Below are 15,889 nucleotides of genomic sequence, written 5' to 3'. Positions count from 1 at the left end.
AAGCTTGCTTCTTAGAGATAAGCGACGTTCTTTAGTTATTCATAAAGGAGAATAATAGTCTGATCCTACAGAATGAGAGTTTTATCATGTGCTTTCCTGGTTTCCCTGCTTGACCCTCTGTTTTATAAGCCCTGTTTTTGCTTTCGTCTGCATCTTCTCTTTATGAAAGGGCTATGATTGTACCCTTATGTTCTGGAAAGGCAGAGCTGGTTCTTTTTCAGTAAGACAGCACAGAAAGACAGTGTGTGACAGTACTGCTGAACTGCTTCCCAAGAAACCCCTCGTGTGTCCCAGGCCACAGGAGGGACTGCTGCTGCGTTTGATTAAATCCCCAGGAACTTACTGGTGCCAAAGGTCTGATATCTGACTGCAAGTGGAGAATTGCATACTCGTGGCCCACCGCCTGCCCCGTGTTCCTAGAAACAGGCATGCCATGGGACTGATTCTCCACTCTTCTCACCAATTTTCCAACGCTTTCAGGGGTGGTTATCACCATGCAAGTGAAAAGGATCAGCAAACAAGGCACTGTGTTCTGGAATGATGCAGCGATGGGAATAGACAGAACAAGTGTCTCCCCAGTTCCCAAATTGGGGAGTGTAGGATGAGCAGGTTGGTGACTTATCCAGGGCAGTGTGAGGGACTGAGGTGTCGGAGAACTCAGGACCTCCGGCTTCTGCTCCTGCACGTGTTTCTTGAAGGTGGCACCAGCTTTTCTTTGCTTCTAACTGGTGGAAAATGATCAGTTGTCTCAGGAGCTAAAACATCTTCGTATTTGCAAGTGCTGATTTGGACCTTGGAAACGTCCCCTGCCTCTATACCTGTCTTAGAAGATTTTGCCCTCCTGTGGAAGGCAGAGGAGGCTCGGGGCATGCCTGCCTGGGCACTTAGTCTGGGTTAGCTTTACATATTTTGCATTAATGTTCTTTATTCCACATATGTTCTCAGTGACAGGCTTTGTGGTCATAGTAAGCAGTCCTCCAGAATATTTAACAGCATCCCAGTCCTCATAAATTTTATAGAATGAGTGTCGTGAAAGACTTGGCTGTCAGGTGTAAGCACACCTGTGTTAAATGCCCCTCAGAGATAATGCATGGCTTCATCACTTGATTCCTCTGTCTCTTCTGTAACTGCATTGCTGCAGCCTAACCCTGTTTTCCAGTTTGACTGTGAACAAGACCAGAGACATCCGCTTATGTTTGGGACTACGTGTCCAGAGTCCAGTAATGCACGCGGGAGAGGCACTGGAGAGGGAGGTATCCTGGTACTGCGCCTGGATTTGAGCAGTTGCCCAATAGTGCACTGCAAGAACAGTTTCGGGTCATGGAGTGTAATGACAGCTCATTGCACCCTGGGATATCTGCCAGGATGGGGCCTGGGGATAATCCAGAGCTGGAGGAGAGTGGAGGTTAAAGCGGAATACCATAAATTGACATGGCAAAGTGGTGTGACCTCTTAGCAGTACAGTGTGGTTACATTGCTGCCTTCTGTGTGACAAACTGATTTGACTGTAACAGCCCCCCTGAATAGTGACACTTCTCTGGTTTGCCAGATTCCCTCCCCACGCCCCCAGCTCCCTTCTGGAGCGTAGCTCTTGATTTAATGATCACTTTTTCAGATCTGAACATGCTTTTTTTCTCTCTTCGACCTCTTCTTTCCAGTTAAAAATATGGGGCAATGCCAGTGCTCTTGCTTAATCAGAATAGAGGTCCCCCCCACACTCCCTCCTCGCCCCTCAAGCTTTGCAGGATCTAGTTATTGTTCTTCTGTGAAAATATGACTTATTCTGCAAAGGCTGCTGACATGTCCTGAAACAGCCAAAGTTTTGGGTTTTGTTTCCCTCTCTATGCCCAGAATTCTCCACATTTCTCTATTGTTTTTGGTTACTGACTCTTGTTGAAGTGCAGATGAACGCAAGTTGCAAAGCCCTGTGTGCTGTGACACTGGTGTTTGTACTTGAAATACTGGCACATGTGGAATGTGCCTGAATCTGAGAGGTGAGGAAATGTGTTTCAAAGTGTGGTGGCGAGCCTCTGCTGAGCTTTGAGGGAGCTCACGAATCCTTTTATGCGCCTCAAACATATGGAAGCATTGATGGGAATACAAAAGTGGTTTCAGGTTGTAGGTTGTGTGAGCCACGCACCAGTGTCTTGCAGCTTTGCTTATTTGTTGTGCTTCTCTGGAACATGTTTGTAGGAGAAAAGGACCGTGAAAGATTCGGCCTTGCACTAACATGAAATAAATCTTAACTGGCTTCTTTTTCCTTTTGCATCTGTCACATCCTAGATCATAACGCCGTGGATGTTGTCCTCCACGGACAGACCAAGTGAGTCTGAGGTGCCAACTGTAACCTTCAGTGGGTGACTTTCAGACACTGCACTCCATTACTGGTGCTGTATGGGGGTCCTAGAGGATTGTAGGACTTCCTAGATTACACTATTTATCATTTTAACAGGCACTTTTGTATGCAGTAATTAGCTGTGACTACACGAGTGCAGTAGCAGGGAGGCTATTTGCCATTGTTACGAATAGTTTTACTTGCCATTAAAAGCAGATTTAGCTTGTGATCTTGAGCTCCAGCTTGTTCTCAGCTATGGAAAAGATTAAGTCAGATGTTTCTTTGCTGAACATACATGTGTGCATGTGTAAAGGGAAGGGTTGGAGTGCATCTTAATTTTTGTAGATGGGAGTAAGCCTTGCAGACTCAAAAGAGGTATAAAAGGTCATAGGCAAAGTAGGCTCTGACCTAAGTTTACACCCTTCATCTTAAAGAAATAAGAAAGAAATTAAGAGCTAAACCCTGGGAAGCAGTCTGCCCTGGAACATAATCGGAGAGGTTGATGGGAAGGTTTCTGTACACATTAATCATGTTTTCTAGGTTAAAATTGTGGAGGCGGAGAGAAGACCGTGTAGTCCTCTAGATATGATGCAACCTTCTGTTAGTATGGATGGGGTGGGTGAGGGGACAACAACAGGTAGATGGGAAACCACCAGAAGAAAATTATTTTTCAATGATGGTAAATGATCTTTTCTTTCCTCATTAGCTATGTACACGATGAACTGGGTACCCTGTAACCTTCTGCAAATGAAGTCTAGCACTGCTGAACGTTTTATTTTATAAAGTGTTACAGCATCCTCGGTGCTTGATCATACCGAGCTTGGCTGCAGCCATCTGTCACTCTCGTGCAGGTGTCGATCTGCAGAGGAGAAGTAGCTGCTTGCCAAGGGCTGGCTGCCGTAGCCCCCGCACTGGAAGTAAGGACAGGCTGCTCCTGGGGAGGAAGGCGTTAAATCCATCCCAGCTGTGGGAGCTCAGATGTTGGCACAGCTCCCGAAGATGCAGATGCGTGTGGCAACACAAAAGCATGCTCTTCACACCCGTTGCCCTAGCAACTGCACATTCAAATGGCAGGGATTGGCAGTCAGATCCCGCAGAAGATGATGCAGTTGCAATTAAGCGGAATTGTCTTCAGGTTGTTAGATCTAATTTTGAGCTAGGGGGGAAGGGGTGGGGTGATGCGTGAACGTCAGTGATATGAACAATGAACTGCCACCCATTTGAGATGCTGGTGTAGGCAGGACTCCATCATGCTGTGTGTTTCTTTAAGGGTAAAATTAGTGCTGACACTTGGCTTTTGAACCTTGTTTATTTTGTTGGAGAGACTAAAAAATCTGCCTCAAGAGCTTTATTTGTTTAGTGAGGGTAGATTTAGTGGAGTTAGCAATCTTCCATACATCTTGGCTGTCGTTGTTCTTGCATCCTGGTGATCCACAGACTGGAACAGTAGGGTTTACAAAGGCCCCGTGGAATTTGGCTACTAGAAGGAGGTGTCCAAAATTGGAGGGCAAGGTCTTTCAAATCCAGGTCAAAACAAGTCTTATCCCTACTGTATGGCTGTAATTCTGGACCAGCTGGATTCAGAATCTGCTTTTTTGTTGTCTTATTTGGTGAAATCAGTTGATTTGGATCATTTTCACCAGCAGGGGGAAATGTAATCTTGTAATGTTCAAGTGGGGTGGTTGCCCCATGGTTTTGCCCTGGAGTGCTGAGACAGAGGTGGTCAACTATGATTTGGTGCATGAGAGGTACATGTGAATCCACTGAAATTCAAAACATTATAAAGCACTTAGCAGCCGCCTGGCATGTCTTCAGTATATTGAGACGAATGTTTCCCATGCTTTTAAAGCCCAGCAACACTTAATCAAAGGCAAATACACTTAACCAATCATTGCTTAAAATGGTTCATGCAACTGGTTTTATTCACTATCAGTTACGAGGTCATGATCTTATCTCTAGTTACACTTCAGGAATGGTTTTCAAGCCAACTGAATGTTCATGACAAGTCTAGGCAGTAAAGCCCTCTATTCATGGGACTTGAGTGATGTGAATGACCAGGTAAATGTGGGGTGCTAAAAACACAAGAGAAATAGCATCAGGAAATACTGTCTTGGATGTTTTTTTCTGCTCCTGGAAAAAGCATAAATACTAAACCATCTGCCTGTATTTTGAAGGGGATATTGAAATCTAAACATTATAGAAATACTAAGGATGGGGGTGGATCAAGCTTTTAGCGTTTGGTTTAGATATTAATCATTTCATCTACTGATTTGTACCTGAATAGAATTTCAGTTTATGGATATGAGAAGAACATTTGTATGCTAAAGTATGTCTGCTTTGTGCATACAAGACACTCTGTGAAATGCTGCGAAGGGTATGTTGATGTTCTTCTGTGTATGCTCTCTCCCTTACGTGAGCACATCACATTTAGATCGGTTGGCTTGGAGACTGAGTACATGCAGTTGTAATGGTGGTTTCTGTTCTGATACGGAATGAAAAGGGAGCTGTTGACATTTTTCAAGGAACAAAAAATGTGAGCACAAGCAGACAAGCAACTCTCTCCATTCCACTATAGCCCAGTGCTTTAAAATGTTGCATGGGATCTTATGGACCAGATCTTCCTTTTGTTGCTTTTCACCCGCAAATTGAGCATTCACGGGAGTTGTCTTGGTGCCTGGAATATTGGTTATAATGGGGTGGGAATACCTGGAATTTATGGCCATGAGTAATATGGACGACAGAAACCTTACTGCTGGAAATAATAGAAAAAAAATGCTCTGAATTGTGTACCTCTCTTGTTCCCACAACAGTAACGTTTTATCAAATTATGTTAACTAGCTCTAACTTTAAAGATGAGGCTTATGAGGTATTGGGATGAGTTGACGACTTTGAAAAATAGGCTCTCTGAGCGATCAGACGTTAGCAGCTTCAAATTTACTGCCATGGTTAGAGAGCATCGAGAAGATTAATGAGAAATAAACTGATCTTAATATAATTTTATTTTAATATTTAGGGTATTTTTAAAGAAGGTATTTAAATAAAATACCTCAAGGCTCGTATAATTATGTTGTAGAATTATATAGACTGTTTCTTGCATGAGTGAAGAAAAAAGTGAGTTATTACTTTATAATTCACTTTCCTGTCCTCTTATATTGTCGATAACAGTGATAACCTAAATACAGTGATAAACCTAAATAACAGTGCTAAGAACTTAAATAGCTGTATTATGTACTGATCTACAGAGATCCAAAAAGTAACTGGAATCCATTGGAACTGGAGTTCTTGTTCTAGCAACTAGGAACATAAGTTCTCATACAGAGGATCATAATAGAAGATTGTAATTATTACTGCTACCCTAATACGATCCTGTAATCATTTTAAAATTAATAATAGTCCTGACTGTTCTAAGTAATTTGTCTTTTTGAGGAGCAAACACTTTTTGAAAAAAAGGAGGGGGGAAATGAGTTTTTCGGGGGTGAATATTCAGTTGAAGCAATTTTATTTTTTTTTAATGTTGTAACTTTCCCCCAAATACATTAATAAAAATGAAATGTTTCTTGAATTTTTTTCTTGGAGACAAGGAAACATTTTCAAGCTATAAAGGGACTTCCCTTGCTGATCTTCTAAGGTACTTGGAACGGCATGTGCTGATGATGTCCAGCCAAGTAATTCCCTGAAAACATCACGGGCTTTGTTTTGTTTCTTTCTTTCTCCCATTATTATTTTCTCCTAAGGTTTTAAGGTGTTTTTTTTTCACTGAACATGTTCTGAAAAGAAAATGACTTCTCCCCGTGCAAGGGAACACACCTTCACATATTCTTTCCCTCCCTGTCTGCTCTCTATGGCTGCTCCTCTGTCTTCCTCCTCGTATGACATTTCTTTGCTCATATTATTTGCAGAAATAAAAGAAGCAAACTGTCCAGGCAAATCATCCAAACTGCTGTGGTGTAGCTGATGATCTAGACATTCTGAGGAGAGTCATGCTGGGCTTTTCCAGCCTTTTTCTTCTAGTCTCTGTGCTTCAGGACCTATTTTTAGGACTCGATCAGCATAATTGCCTTGCACAATAAATAGATCTGACATGGTGAAGGGTACCAGAGCGTGCGTGTATGTGTGTGTGTTTATAGCTCTTCTTATGGTGATTTGCCTTGAGTTTGAGGGAAAGGGGTGCTTCCCTGAGGAGGAAGGAGGTAAAAGACCAAATGAGTGTCATCCTTTTCAGGCAGAAGAGTGCTCAGATTGGGTGTTCATGACTTGCATCAAGATGCTGTTGCTTCTGTATGTGGGATATGCTGTGTCCTGCTGCCTCAGAAATTGTACAAAAGTGAGTTAAGAGCAGGAGGAAAGACCAGAACCAGCGTGATACCCTTTAGCAGCACCCTGGCAGATGAAGGTAGTGAGCTACATGCAGCTGTTTCATGCAGTCCATTGCCCTTACTTGGCCAAGAAATGGCAAAGGTGGTGTTTTTTGGGGAGGTGTACTTGTGTGTTTCACAACTGGGAGGTTTGGGTTTTTTTTCCAGCTGGCTAGAAAAGGAAGAAACAAACAAACAGGAGCATTTTTGTTATATTAGCCATGTAAAACATGGTTGACAGCTCACAATATCTGAAAGCAGCCTGGGGAAACAGGGAGACTCCAAAGGAGGCATCAAAGAGCATACAATTTAGTCTTCTGTGTTTAAGATTAACATTATTATTCATCTGTTCTTGTTAGCTAATCTCTTATGGAGTCAACTCCTGTGGAGCAAAGGGAAGGGCCTTTATTGCCAGAGTGGAAGAGACAGCTGCCACAAGATATCCCCCCTCAAGTACTTGAGGGCACATCATGTTGATCACAGTAAAAGGGGAGTAGCCTGGTTGGGAGACCATCCTGGGTCGAAGTGCCCAGGCCGTGGCCACTGTGCTAGTTCATGTTCAACATGACACTGATCCTTTCACGGTGGCTGTGACATGCTCTGCTGCAAGTCCTGCCTCATCTTCCAGCACGCGCTCTAATTGGAGTTTTTTGTCAGGGGTTTGGGTTGGAAAATGTGTGTTGACTTTGTCTGCAGATTTGGCCTGTTGTTATTCTAAAGTAACCTCTGTCACCAAAATATCAAAGTAATAGTTAACAGGCTTGTCTCTGGAAGTTTGCTGTGCATTGGACCTTGCAAGAATCCTGTTAACAGCAAATATTTTGTATTTGATTGCATTTTGCTAGAGGGAGAATTTTAAAGGTGAAGCAATGTAAACTTCATATACAAATATAAATTTCACCAATATAAACCCCCAGCAACCTGAAATCTTGATTCACTTGCAATAGCATTTCCACCTGTGACCACACCAACCCAATTTCTAATATAAATATGAAGCCTATATGACGGGTTGCTGTGGGTGCCAGAGTCACTATGCACTAAGAAGTTTTGTGTCTGGTCCCAATGACTGTTAAGTGAAGCAAGTGCTTCACACTCGCAGGTCCCCACCCAGAGCAGGCAGGCGTGGATGTACATACATAGATGTACGTACATGGGCATCTGACAGGGACTTGGGAAGCAGAACGGTGCAGTGGGAAGAAGGATGAAGCAGTGCTTGCATTGTCACACCAGGGCAAATCTGTGGCATTTTGAAGGCAGACAGAGACACAGAATCTGTGCTATAAAATTTGAGTGGTGTTAGCTTTATAAGGGGAATTTAAAAAAAAAATTTTCTCATTGAGGTGAGTCAGTATTTGCATGTGATGAGAGTAGTGATGGGAAAATAGTAATATTCCAGATGGACAGTACAGCCATCTGCTTTTCTAGAAGATGGATCCAAGAAGCATGGGGAAGTTACTGGACAGAGCAATCATCAAATGCAAAGGGCTGTCACAGATATGCTGTTAAGCGCTTTCTTTCCCGATTGTTTTGTTCTTGTAGTGAGGAAGCGAGCAGAACTGTGTGTGGTGCCCTAAGGACTCCTCTCACATAGCCAAACAAACAAGTAGGGATCTCTTAACTCCCTTAATCCATTCTGGCAGTTATTGCTGGCAGTAGCCAGGATTCAAGTCTCAGAGGCGTATGTACAGCTGTGTTACCCTCGTCCCTGTCCCATTTTCCTAGACCAGAATCTGCAGTTCAAATCAAGGCTGAGGTGTACGGGGGGAGTTCAGTGTGCTGTGGCTCAGCCATGCTCTGAATAAGAAGCCTCAAAAACTTTATGGTATTTCATTCAGATGGGCTCCGTTTCTGTGTTTGAGAAGGTTCATCAGAAGTAGGAACAGGAACTCTGCTTTGTTCTAGGTTTTTGTGTTTCTCCTCACCTTTCTGCAGCAGACTGGTGATGCCCAGCTCTGGCAGCACGCTTAGCCCTGAAGAGACCTTGATTGTGCTTCTGCATGTTAAGAAATTTGAAAAATGAAAACATGGGAGAACTTTAGTGCTCCAGAACTTGGGAGGGGAGGTCCTCACTTTTTGAGGTGGGTGTTTAATTTAAGAAGTGCTACTGGGACTGCAACAGATACTTATAAAACAACAGATGTTTTATTCTCCTAAGGATGTTATTCTAGAAAGCATCCTTTCCTAAACAATAGGAATTTATGTACTTAGTTTAATTCACTCTCATTCCCATCAGTGATATAAGATGGTGCACGTCAATATTAATAACATGGGTTTTGGCCCCTTTCAAAGCCTTGGGATTTTTTGCTGTGGTCTGGGTTATCACCTTGCCTGTCCCCCAACGAGCTGAGTATGGGAGGCATCATGAAAACATTGTTTGGCATGTTTCCATCTTGGTTTCTGACTGGATAAACCATTCCTCCCAGAATATTTTGTCCTTAATGTTTTCATCTGGGGAAGTTGTGACATGTTTCTTCTGGAATTGCCAAAATGTTCCCAGAATAGAGCTGTTGCTCACCCTTATTTTATGAATTCCATAATTTTATTTTTATTTTGCCTGGAAAATCTTGTTAAGATGGAGCTTACCCAGAAAGAGTTGAGCAAGGAACTATAATGCCTTCAGCCATCAGCAAATACCCCACGTCTAACCTCTCCATTACAGTCTGGTAACTGAGTGGACCCTGTATGACGTGAGCTTGATGGCTCAATAGCGTTTCTGGTGTCACTTCAGAAAATTCTTTGTTCTTAGCTGTGCCTTTCTGTGTTGGCTGTGTCATGACAAGAAGCAAAAAACACAGTGGCACCTTGCCAGCATCCCTGCCCTCCCTCCTCCAGAAAGCTTGCCGAAGAGCTGGGAGTTCAGTGGATGTCCTAATATGCAGCTGCATCCTTCCTCCCCCTTGTCTCGCGGGTACCAGGGCAGTGTGAGGCGTGGGTTCCTCTTTTTTGTGGTGATATCCTTAGATACGCTCACCCTTCAGTGAGTGTTGCATTTATTTAAATATGATGGAGAGGCAGTGTTTTGAAAGTGGCATCTTTCTCAACAGTATTATTCACCCAAGTCTTCCAGGGATATAATTATGAGCAAACATTTGTAAATGACATGCATGCTTGCCAAGCAGACAGCTCTCCAGATGCCAGTATTTTGTTATCTTCTCTCTTGGCAGTTTTTCCAGTTTATATTTCCCTCCTTCAGATTGGATGGAGCCTTTCTTATGTTGTTGTGATTGTTTCCTCTAAAGAAAAGAATACTTAACGACCTCAATGTCACTTCTAGAACATGAACAGGACAATTCCAAGGTTCTGAATGTTTCTTTACTGTTTAAAATATCAGGTTTTATTTAGTTGGTTCAGTCGTCATTAGATGAAAATTGGTTTCTCGGAGAGTCAGCTTCTATTTGTCCTGAGGCAATGTGATGATGGTAAGAATGACATTGTAAAATTTATTTTGAGCCTGTAAAACAAAAAGCCCAAGGATCACATCCTCAGCTAGCATAAGTCTTCTTACAGTAATTGTTAGTTCACTGATTTAGAATTCCTAAAGAATTAAATGTCTGGCTTCTCTGAAGGAAAAATTATAGCCCAAACATGCCAGTTGCAAAGGAAATTAAGGTACTGTTCTGTCAACACTCTTCCCCAAGAGTAGGAAGCATTCACATCCAAAAAATGCTTTGTATGTTAAGAGCTTTATGCTTTTCTCATTTTATTTCCATATTTAAAAGGGTATTTGGGATGAGTAAAGTCCTGGAATTAGAGGTTTTGTAAGCCATTATATCTTAGATTTGCAAAATAATTTGTTTGAATTTCATGGTGTTTCCCTGTGATTTAAATGTATGTTTCCTTCAAGATTAATTCTATTTAAAAATTAAATAAAGTAGTATGTTTTCCTGGCTAAAAAGCAGCTTTTAAAAATCCTTCACAGCTGAAAGAACCTTTTAGAACTGCTGTCTTGCCGGTGTGTGGCATTGTTTCTAACTTAATCATAAAAGCTAAAACATTTTGAATTTGCATCTTTTCAAGTTTGCAGGAAATAAAATGTTCTTTCTCAGGAAAATAGACTCTTTGTTAAGAGCAAATGTTATCTTCTGGTTTTTATGCATGAAATAGAACTTTGTCTGCATATTTGAGTTTCAGGCTCAATTAACTGAAACATGTCGTAGTGTAGGAGTCAGGATCTGAACTTTGGCCAGTGTTGCAGGTGTCAGAAGCCATTGTGACCTACTCATGTGCATCAGGAAACGGAACGTCTGTCCTTGGAGATATTCAAAAGCCATCTGGGCATTGTCCTGGGCAGCCTGCTCTAGGTGACCCTGCCTGAGCAGGGGGGTTGCACACGGTGACTTCCAGAGGTCCCTTCCAACCTCAACCGTTCTGTGATCAGGAGAGTTGGGCCATGGGGGATTTCAGTGCAGAGTCTAATGAGCATGCAGTTAGTATGGGGTCTGGGACTCCCTTGTTGGGTTGGATAATGAGGGTTCATACGATCCTCTTACTTTCACCTCAGTTTTCTCATGTTGAGGCCAATTGGTCTCACGTGTGTGCAGTCATCCACATGCATATATTTATATAATACATGTATATACATACATCTATACATGCTCTTTGAGTTGGAAAAATTTCTTTACTGAAAGAGTGGTTAAGCATTGGGACAGGCTGCCCAGGGAAGTGGTTGAGTCACCATCCCTGGAGGTATTTAAAAGACGTGTAGATGCGGCACTTAGGGACATGGTTTAGTGGGCATGGTGGTGTTGGGATGACGGTTGGACTCGATGATCTTAGAGGTCTTTTCCAACCTTAATGATTCTATGATTCTATGAAAGGCAGGCCCTACTTCTTATCTTCACGCCTCAAATGCAGAATACCTTTAGCCTCTTTAGAGGCTCAAAAAATCCTCAAAAATTCACTCTCTAACTCCCATATCTATCTGTTTCACCAGAAATAATGAAACATACAGCTTTATGCAGATGCTTATTTAATTGACTGCAACATTTTAGGTGGAAAACTGGCCCTGGAAAAGAGCAGAACTGGCCTCATTAACTAAAAAGGCCTTCAGGACTGGGCCTGTCTGATAAAGAGTGTCTATGCTGTATAAAGAACACTGAGGTGATTTTTGCCTGGAGACAGCATTTTCTAGTCTGATACAGTGAATAAATAATCAAAATAGGGTTTTTTGCTAAGACTGTACCAAACCTTCAGTCCTGTGATGGTGAGCAAAAAATTAAATCTCATTTAGCAATGATCCAGCTGTGAGCCTGCAAGTTTAGTGTTTTATTGCTGCTTCAGCTTTACGATAGGTACAAGCACTTGTGGAGCTGATGAAGAACATGAATGCAGGGCTTTGCTCTCCCTTGGTTGCTAGGATAACCCTACAGATAATTGGGTCCATTTGCAAAGACTTTGCAGAGCTCATCTTGCTGTAGTTTTTGTGTGTGATCACTGTTGTCCGTTTTCTCCTCCCTTCAGATAAGGGGCATTTAAGACTCGGACATCTAATTTTCCTCCCTAAATGGAGATGTGAATACAATACCATTCTCTGGCCTCTCCTCCCTTCTCTCTCACTCACTGACTCTGCTCTCCACAAATGAAAGGTCTCAGAAGTGATAGTTGTCTAAAAGCTGCTTTCACATTTGGGCACATGACCTAATTGGTGAAATAACTAATATCTGGACTATAAGAGGAATAATTCAAATTTAATCCAAGCACTTCAAATGTAATCCAACCATGGCATTTCTCATCCCTGGTCTTAACGGGCTTTCTCCATTCCTGAAAGCATGATGAATCTCTCATGAACAAAACCGAAGCAGGATCTGTCTACGGATAGGGGTGGATTGAGGGGCCTTGCACCTCTGCTTGTATAAAGCAACTTTACGCCCTTGGCTTAACTAAAGTGATGATGATTTACAGCTGAGAATCTGGCCTGCATCTCTGCATTTGAACAGAATGAAAACTACAGACGCTAGGGGGGATGGGGTGCTTGGAAGAGACAGGGGCACCATGCTAAGTTACTTCTGCAGACATTCCAAAATCTGCAAAAAATTAAAAATAAAAATCCCCTCTAGTGAACATAATGGCTGCACTGTAAATACTTAAATTGTAAGACAAGAAAAAAGCAACATCGGCAAACCTCAGCATTATTAGAAACAGGCCTTTCTCCTTGCCTTTTGAGAGTTAAGATGTATTTCCTTAGGTTTTCCACTAACTTTACTTTGACTGTTAGACCCTGATTGAATAAAATAATTAATGTGATTGATAGTGTGAGATGGGGTTAAAAGGTGACTCATGATTTTCTCTTGGAAGTGGTCTGTGTGGTGAGCACTAGCAGAAAGGTTACTGGAGACACAAATGAGCCAGAATGATTTCAGTGTCCCTGATGGGGTTTAGAGTTCCAGCTGACCGAGACAGTTTTCCTGGTACATCATAAAGAAATTAAACCTGGCAGGAGAAGAGCAGTGCTGGAACTGGAGTAGTTCTCTAGCACTTAGAGGTGGAGCACTGTGCTCTAAGACTAGCTGGAATTTGATGTCCAGTCAAGTTCATGTTTGAATTATCAACACCTCTTAAACTTCTCTTCCTGGGAGACAAGCAGACTGTTTCTCACAATAGTAGGCCTTCGGAGGTTTCTGTCTTCTCAGATGATGGGAGACTTGAAGTTCTCACAGCAATTCCTGAATGTTCATAGAGAATCTTCATCTTTAAAGGAGATTTTGTGGTGCTTTGAACACATTGTAATAGGAACGGGAGGTCTGGATCCCTTCTGTTTTACCTAGAATGTAACTTCAAATCCATAACTACAAATCAAACAGCTTGTGCTCTCTGGAAAAGTGTTGTGAGGCTGGCCGCTGCGAATATTCCTATGGCTGGTAGCAGTCATTGCAAAAGATAAATGGGAGCTCACTGGGATTGCCAGGATTTCTAAACCGGTAAATCAGGAGGGTAATTTCTCAGTGATGGCACTGACTCATCTGTTGCCCATCACTTCGTTCAATCCCTGTTAATTTGGTGATTTTCTAAATAGACAATTCTACAGAGCCTGTTTTTTTTCTATGATCCTCTTCTTGAAGATACGGAATCCCATGTGATCCTTAATGAACTACCATCCATTCTTATACACACCCTGATCTTTGTACTAGCTTTATTTGAACCAATGAAGATGTAGGTCTGTTAGCAGTGAATTTTGTGATAAAATGATTCTGGGTCTTCTGTTTGCCATATTGTCTTTCTCTGTTTTCTGACAGTTGAATAACAACTTTGTCTTAGGCTGGCATCAGGCAGATGTAATGTTAGTGTTTAACAAAGAAATTTGTATTAAATGAAGTAGTGAATTCAAATCAGTATATCTATATCACATTGGAAAAACCAAAAATTAAGCTCGATAAATGCAGTGAAAGTGCTATGTAAAGAAACAGCATGATATAAATAAGAAAAAAAGTTTCTCATTATGTCTTTCCAAGCAAGAGGTCTCTTAAGCGTCTAAACAATTTAAACACAGAGGTGAAACTGACTGCGCTTCAGCTGGGATAAAATCATGACCAAGTAAACATTCTGACTATACCCTGGCAGCCTGACTCCTCCCAAAGAGCCAAAGGCTTTTGTCAATGTATCTGTCTGACTGAATCTGCTCTAGTCTCTGTTTTGGGTTGAAACAGAAGAAAATCCTCGATCATGATAGGGAAAACCTTGACAGTGATCATGAGATTGGAGTCACTTGCATTTGACATCAAAGTAAGTAGAGGTACCTCCCAGATTGAACAAGGCAGGAGGAAAGGGTATCTCCAGCCTCAACGTTAAGTAGCCAAGTAATTTTGGTCATGTTTAGGGGATGCTCTGTGATCTGCAAGACTGACTAGTGTTGATGGAGAACACTGAGCAGTTAGCAACTTGCCATCAGGCTCTTTGTTCCTTTTGGCCTTTTTTTCCCCCCAGAGGAAGCACAGTTATAGTTACGTTGTCTCCAGGTCTGTATCTGTCTGTTCCCCTCTTCCCCCAACAGTGCTTTACTATTGACCACTTTCAACCCCGTTTGGTAAATGGGTAGGTGTCTTGGTAAAACTACACGTGCCATGAAAACAGGCAGTTAGGTGGGAGCAGGATACCCTGGGAAAAGGCTTATCCTTTATTAGAGAACAGAGTGCCCACAAGAGAGGGAGATACCAGAAAGCAAGCATCCTAAATAGATCTGTGAGATATGGAAGTAGTTTTCTTATTGATTCCTTCTGAAACGTGTTGAGTTGATAACAGAATGTGGGGAAGAAAAGCAAATGTGAGAACATAATGAAAGAGGCAGAACTAGAAAGGAGGGTGCCTGGTTAAAGTGTGACTTAAACTGAATTCGTGGATATAGTGGCAATACTGGCCCTCATTTGGCATCATCAGCTGCAGAGATGACATATTAGTCACACAATTACCCTTAAAAAGTTTACCCTTTAGCACCTAATATGGCTCCTTAAATTTCAAAAACTTCCTGAGGTTTTGACGTACTTAGAAGGGGATTACCCAAAAATGTTTTAGTTATTTCAGTCCTCTAACAGCGACCTATCCTAGGCAAAAGAAGAGCTAACCTACATGGAGGGAAAAGCATATGTTTGATTGCCTGGCAAGTATGACAACTGTGACTTTGCTTAAGTATCTTACTTTGGAAATCACTGTTGTGAGTTTTTCAGTTTCATCACTCAAAACTGAAGAAACTTATCTCCTGTGCCGATAACTTTATTGCTAAATGAACATCTTTCCAAGATAAGGTTTTAAAAGGTGTTTTAAAAGGCTTTTATTTAGAAATAGAAGCTGCTGTTTATTTTCAACATGTGTAAATAAAATTCTTTCTGGTAGTTTCTGTGAATTTATGAGAGATGATCCACTGATTTGGCTGAGTCATAAAAGTGCTTTTAGTGTTCAGAAGTAAAACAAATGCTGCTGTGTCATTTTTGATGCAACATTTTTTATAGCTCAGAATTTGAACTCTTAGGCAAGCAGTGAGATTCCTTAAAATGGGAAGGTGGTTGGTTGTTCAGACTGTCAAAGAGGTATCATGTATTTTGGGTTCTCTCTCTCCACTGGTCTATTTGTTTTGTTCCTTAGCAACATTTCTGTATTCATAGAGTCATAGAATGGTTTGGGTTGGAAGGGCCCTTCCACTAGACTAGGTTGCTCAAAGCCCCATCCAACCTGGCCTTGAACACTTCTAGGAATGGGGCATCCACAACTT

The 15,889-nt window shown here is 41.8% G+C and overlaps 1 protein-coding gene and 1 long non-coding RNA gene across 2 annotated transcripts in view; one reads left to right on the top strand and one right to left on the bottom strand.

The window, feature by feature from the left end:
* The window catches only part of CAPN6 (calpain 6), a 69,413-nt gene that overhangs the window by 15,372 nt on the left and 38,152 nt on the right, over positions 1-15,889 (top strand). The gene's annotated exons all lie outside the window — the stretch shown is intronic.
* Positions 9,984-15,889, bottom strand: part of LOC103920161 — a 16,171-nt gene continuing 10,265 nt past the window's right edge. Inside the window, exon 3 of the long non-coding RNA XR_663779.1 lies at positions 9,984-10,141. This is a non-coding gene — a long non-coding RNA (uncharacterized LOC103920161). The remainder of the gene's footprint in view (positions 10,142-15,889) is intronic.

The sequence above is a fragment of the Pygoscelis adeliae genome, unplaced genomic scaffold (assembly GCF_000699105.1).
Source record: "Pygoscelis adeliae isolate BGI_AS28 unplaced genomic scaffold, ASM69910v1 Scaffold14, whole genome shotgun sequence".
NCBI classification, from domain to species: Eukaryota; Metazoa; Chordata; class Aves; order Sphenisciformes; family Spheniscidae; genus Pygoscelis; species Pygoscelis adeliae.
Note: the sequence above shows the minus strand (reverse complement) of the source record. Positions and strands in the feature narration are given on the sequence as shown.